We start from the raw sequence: 5,819 nt of genomic DNA, 5'->3' as shown, positions 1-5,819 counted from the left end.
TGATCATGACTGCCCTTGATATACCCTAACAAAGCTTCGCAACAACACCGTCATACAAACCCAGCAAAAACCTTCACTCCAAACATTCAGATTATTTTTCACGTCATTCAACAAGTAGACAACCCAGCACCAGCCCATATTCCATATCACAAACCAATTCAATTTTACCTTCCCTCCAGTCAAATCAGCCCATATTCCATATCACAAACCAATTCAATTTTACCTTCCCTCCAGTCAAATCACTTTTTTGTTTTATTCTCAACCTTTGCAAATCAATTTCCACCGTTCTCTTTGCTTTTCCCTCAGCCCAATATTTTTTGTCTTTTTCTCATTACTTGTAAGCCAATATCATGGCCAACGATGATGGATCAGCAAACACCAATCAATCCTTGGTGTCACGAGGCTTCAACACTACCACACAAATCGTCACTTTGCAGAGTGACACCTCCAACTTCTCGGCGGAATCAAACTAGTTGAGAATAATTATTCTCTATGGCATCAAGTCATAGAGATGAAGATAGCTGGGCGAGAAAAACATAGCCATTTGACCTGTGGTATTACCCAGCCTGCAGCCACAGATTCCACATTTAATAAATGGCGTGCATCGGATTGCCAAGTCAAGAGTTGGTTATTCGATGCAATGCAACCTAATTAGATTAAACGGTTTATCCGTTATGACATAGAAAAGCAAATCTAGGATGCAATCAAGCAAACCTATTCAGATGGTGATGAAGCCAAGATTTATGACCTTCACAGGTTATTCACAATGAAGCATAATGCTGCATCAGTTGCTAAATACTATAGTGAGCTCATTGAGATTTTTTCGGAGCTTGATCAATTAAGTCCAAGCAATATGGAGCATCCGAAAAACATTGAAACTAGACGCAAAGAGATTGATCGTCTTCGACTTTATATATTTCTTGCAGGTTTTGACAATAATTTCGATCAAATCCGAAAAGAGATTTTGAAGATGGAGCCTAAACTTGAACTTGAGGCAACATATGCACATATAAAAGAGAGAGTAACCGACAGGGAACCATGTCTGAAGCTAATGTAACCTCCGACGCCACATCCTTGGCTGCTGCCAGGTCTAAGCAATCTCAGCCCAACAATCACAGTGCCGACCCTACTCGTAACCGGCCTCCAATGAAGTGTACCAAATGTGGTTTAGATAACCACACAATTAAGGGCTGTTATGAGATTATTGGTTATCCAAAAAGATGGTTTCACAAAGAGTGAAAGAAAGATTCGACTAGAGCCTCATTTGCATCCGCTGAGTCATCCCAAGAGACTGCATCAAAACTTCCATCAGGTACATCTGGCTTCAAGGCCTTGGCCACCTCAAGTACCTCTTGCACATCTGCCCTTACTTGTAATGGATCATGGATTATTGATATTGGCGCTACTAATCACATGACATCTAGTTTTACTGAGTTGCACTCTACCAAACCATCAATCCAAACACATATTACCAGTGCCAATAGAACCACCTCCCAAGTAATGAGAGAAGGGTCTTTATCCCTTACATCCATATTAAGTCATGATCATGTCTTAGTTGTCAATTTACTCGATTATGACTTGTTATCTGTTCTTCAAAGCATTTATTCCCTTAATTATACCGTGTGTTTTTGGCCATTGTATTGTTTGTTTCAAGATCTTCTCACCAGGGCCGTGATTGGATGTGGTACTAGGAGGGGAAAGTTGTATTATCTGGACTTGACAGAAGACGACAGTAAGAGATTGAGTCATACACATCATGTAGGAGGAGACGAGTCTATAAGGATGAAGCAATTTTGGCTATGACATAGACGATTAGGGCATGCTTCTTTTGGTTATATGAAACTTTTATTTCCATATTTGTTTTCCAAGTTTGTTGAATCAGACTTTCATTGTAAAACTTGCATTGTGGCAAAAAGCCATCATATTTCTTACCCATTAAGATTGAATAAAAGTTTCGCCTTTCATGATTATCCACTTTGATGTTTGGGGACCATCCAGAGTTTCCACTATTAGTGGTTTTAGACGTTTACTGATGATTGCATCGGGATGACATGGGTTTTTCCCTTAAAGCAGAAAAGTGAAGTCACCGCAAAATTCAAGTAATTTCATCAATATGTTGCTACTCAGTTTGACAAGAAAATCACAATACTTTGGTCTAATAATGGAGGAGAGTATGTCAACCATGACTCACATAATTTTTTAAGCCAACATGGTATTGTTCATTAAACCACATGTGCCTATACACCACAACATAATGGTGTCGCAAAGCATAAGAATCGTCATCTCTTGGAAGTTGTTCGTGCCTCTTTATTTGAGACTCGTATACCCCATCATTTTCGGGGGGAGGCTCTTTGTTGTGTTATTTACCTCATAAATAGAACACCATCCATCACTCTTCAATATCAAACTCAATTTTAGGCATTGACCACTCTTCTCACCATGTCATCCACACCAAATCTCGAACCACATCTCTATGGCTAAGTTAATCTATTTAGGACACACTAGACCTAATATAGCATATATCGTAAGTGTGGTGAGTTAGTTCATGCATGCACCAAGTGAAGCCCACATGGATGCTGTAGATCGAATTCTGAGATAGTTGAAGTCAGCTCTTGGAAGAGGATTGATGTTCTCACAACATGGGCATCTAGATGTTGAGGGTCACACTGATGCAGACTGGGCAGGTTCTGTTACTGACAAGCGATCTACATCCAGATACTTTACCTTTATAGGAGGCAATCTAGTTTCTTGGCGAAGTAAAAAATATAAAGTGGTGTCAAGATCAAGTGCTGAAGCAGAATATCGAGGTATGCACATGGAGTATATAAGCTACTTTGGATAAGAAATTTGTGGGAGGAATTGTGGTTCAAACCTAAACATGCCATGCAACTCAATTGTGATAGTAAAGCCGCAATAGAAATCGCACATAATCCAGTGCAACATGATAGAACCAAGCATGTTGAAGTTGACAGACATTTCATCAAGGAAAAATTCGAGGCAAAGATCATTGAGGTACTATTTATTAAATCCGAAGATCAACTTGTAGATGTCTTCACCAAAGTAGTCACATGTAGAGTATTTCATGTTGGCGTGAGTCAAAGTCAATTAGGAATAGAATTTGTTCGTATTAAGAATAGAATTTATATTTTATTGTACTAATCTAATTTGAGTAGAATTAGGAGATTTTGTACATATTTCCTATTTGTACCCACTCTGTATATAGTATATATATCCCTCCTTGAGAGAAGAATATACATATTAGTTTAAACCCTAATTACTTTTGAGTTGGTATTAGAGTGGGTTCCGATCCGTTTCTACAACATCAAAACCCTAATCCTAAAAAAAAAAAAAAAACATATTTCCGTTGCACCTAGCCTATACACCCAAACCTATGCCGCTTATACACCTAAGCTTGCGTCATCTCATATCTCTTACTGTCATCGTCACCACCTAATCTTCTATTGTCGTCGCCATCTATCACCATGCTGGATGTCATTGAATCTTCTTCTTTTACGCTTATTATGACGGTTCATACTGAATCGTCCACCAATCTACGCATGAGATTCAAATTGAATAGATCCAGCTATAAGATATGTGCTTCGATGATCGAACTCCATGCTATTACACAAGGCAAATTGGATTACCTGACTGGCGACACTGATGCCCCTGATTCCCAAGACCCACAATTTGGGAAGTGAAAAATTATTGATGCTATTGTGAAAAGTTGGATGTTGCGAACTATGGAACCCAATTTGTTGAATATGTTTCATACTCTACCTACTGCTAAGGAAATCTGGGATGCGGTTAATTAGATGTTTTATGATGGCTCTGACATATCCTAGCTTTATGAGCTGCATTGTCAAGCTACCCATCTCAAGCAAGAGGGTTGTCCTGTATCTATTTATTTCACAGAATCTTAAGGCAATATGGTTTAAATTGGACAAGAGACGCCATTTTCAGATGAAGTGTGCTGATGATATAAAGATTTTTCAAGCTGCTATTATGGTAAATCATGCGTATGATTTTTTGGCTGGCCTTGATGATACTTATGACAAGGTTCGCAGTGATATTCTACGGAGTGATAAAGTTTCAAGTATCGAAAATGTATTTTTGATGGTCTGTCGAGAGGCTCAATGCTAGATTACTATGCTTGGATCCAGCACCAAGATTTGGGAACCTAGTGTTGCGTTTGCTACCAAAAAACACTGCTCTGGTTTCTCGGCCTATAGGGTTTGGCTCTTCTACCGTTCTACCTTGTCGCATGACTTCTGTAAAAAAGCAAACTAAAGTGTGATCATTGTGGTGAAAAGAAACATACTATCAACACCTGTTGGGCATTGCACGAGGTACTAGATTAGGAGAAGGAATAGAGGCGTTTAAAAAAGGAACAACTGATCGATAAAGCTCATGTGGCTATTGTCGCCACTTATGTGCTGATGTCACCACTCGGCACGGCCAGCTTACTACTAAACCTGCTCCGGCCATGATTGCGGTCTCAAGCACTCCTACACTGTCGCCGCCAGGTAACTTTGGCAGGGCTTTCCATGCCTATGATACACGTGATATAGGTTGGATTATTGATTCAGGAGCTACTGAACATATGACGTATAATTCTGCTTTATTCTCTACTACTCTTCTGCCTCATCGTGATCATGTTCTGACTGCTAATAATGCTGCTGCTCCTATCACAGGGGCTAGTTTTGTACTCTTGACACCTGCATTACCATTGGACAAAATATTACTGGTTTCATCTTTGTCTAGTAATTTATTATCTATGGCACAAGTTACTGAGCAATTAAACTGCGTTGTACTGATGTATCCGTCTTTTGTCTTACTATAGGATATCTAGACTCGGGAGATCTTTGGTCGTGATAATAAAAGGAGGGCTTTATTATGTGGATGATGTGGCAACTAGTCGAGTTCTTCGTGCTGGTAGAGTTGAAACTTCTCAGCATCGTCGAATTTAGTTGCTACATTACCAATTTGGTCGTGCCTCCTTTGGATGTCTACAACATTTGTTTCCTGCATTATTTAGTGGCTTTAACGAGTTTGCTTTCCAATGTCAGACTTGTATTTTAGCTAAGAGTCATTTGGTATCCTACCCTCCAAGTTATAATAAACGGCTTATGTCATTTGATTTAGTTCATTCTGATGTTTGGGGACTTTCCCCTATTTCTACAGCCTTGGGAGTTCGTTGGTTTGTGTTTGGGGACCTTCCCCATCTCCCAGCCGCCACACCAACTCTCACCCACCCATCTCATCCCTCCATCATCATCTCCACAGCACCAATACCACAATTCCCCGAGCCCGGAGTTGTGGCGGAGATCAAGAGAAAGGAAGCGGCGGTAGGCGAAGTTATCTTGCTCGTCGACCCCACCAGCTCCTCCCTCTCCTTGGTAGCTACATACCCTCTATAATACTTGGAGCCCAGATTCATGACGTCCTAGACTAGGTAAGGATCGCAATAAGAGGCCATTTCTTTCTCTCTCAGCCATCTGAAATCACCACCACCTCCTTTCTTTCTCTTCTCCGCATACACCCACCACCGCCACACACACACACACTCTCTGTCTCTCTCTCTCATCTCAAGGACCCCTATCATATTATACTCGGCGATCTCCCTACCCAAGATCCGAGCCTCACCACCATCAATATCCCTCTCTGCAACCCCTCCTACACTGAAGATCTTTTTTTTTTTTTTTTTAAAAAAAAAATTAAATTTATTTATGATTTGTGTTCTTGAGGCATAAGCCATTTTCCTTCCTCTTTATTATGGTGAAAATAAGAAGTAATAGCATATGGGTTTGGGTTTTTTTTTT

This window comes from Prunus persica, chromosome G1, assembly GCF_000346465.2.
Source record: "Prunus persica cultivar Lovell chromosome G1, Prunus_persica_NCBIv2, whole genome shotgun sequence".
Classification (NCBI taxonomy): domain Eukaryota; kingdom Viridiplantae; phylum Streptophyta; class Magnoliopsida; order Rosales; family Rosaceae; genus Prunus; species Prunus persica.
Note: the sequence above shows the minus strand (reverse complement) of the source record.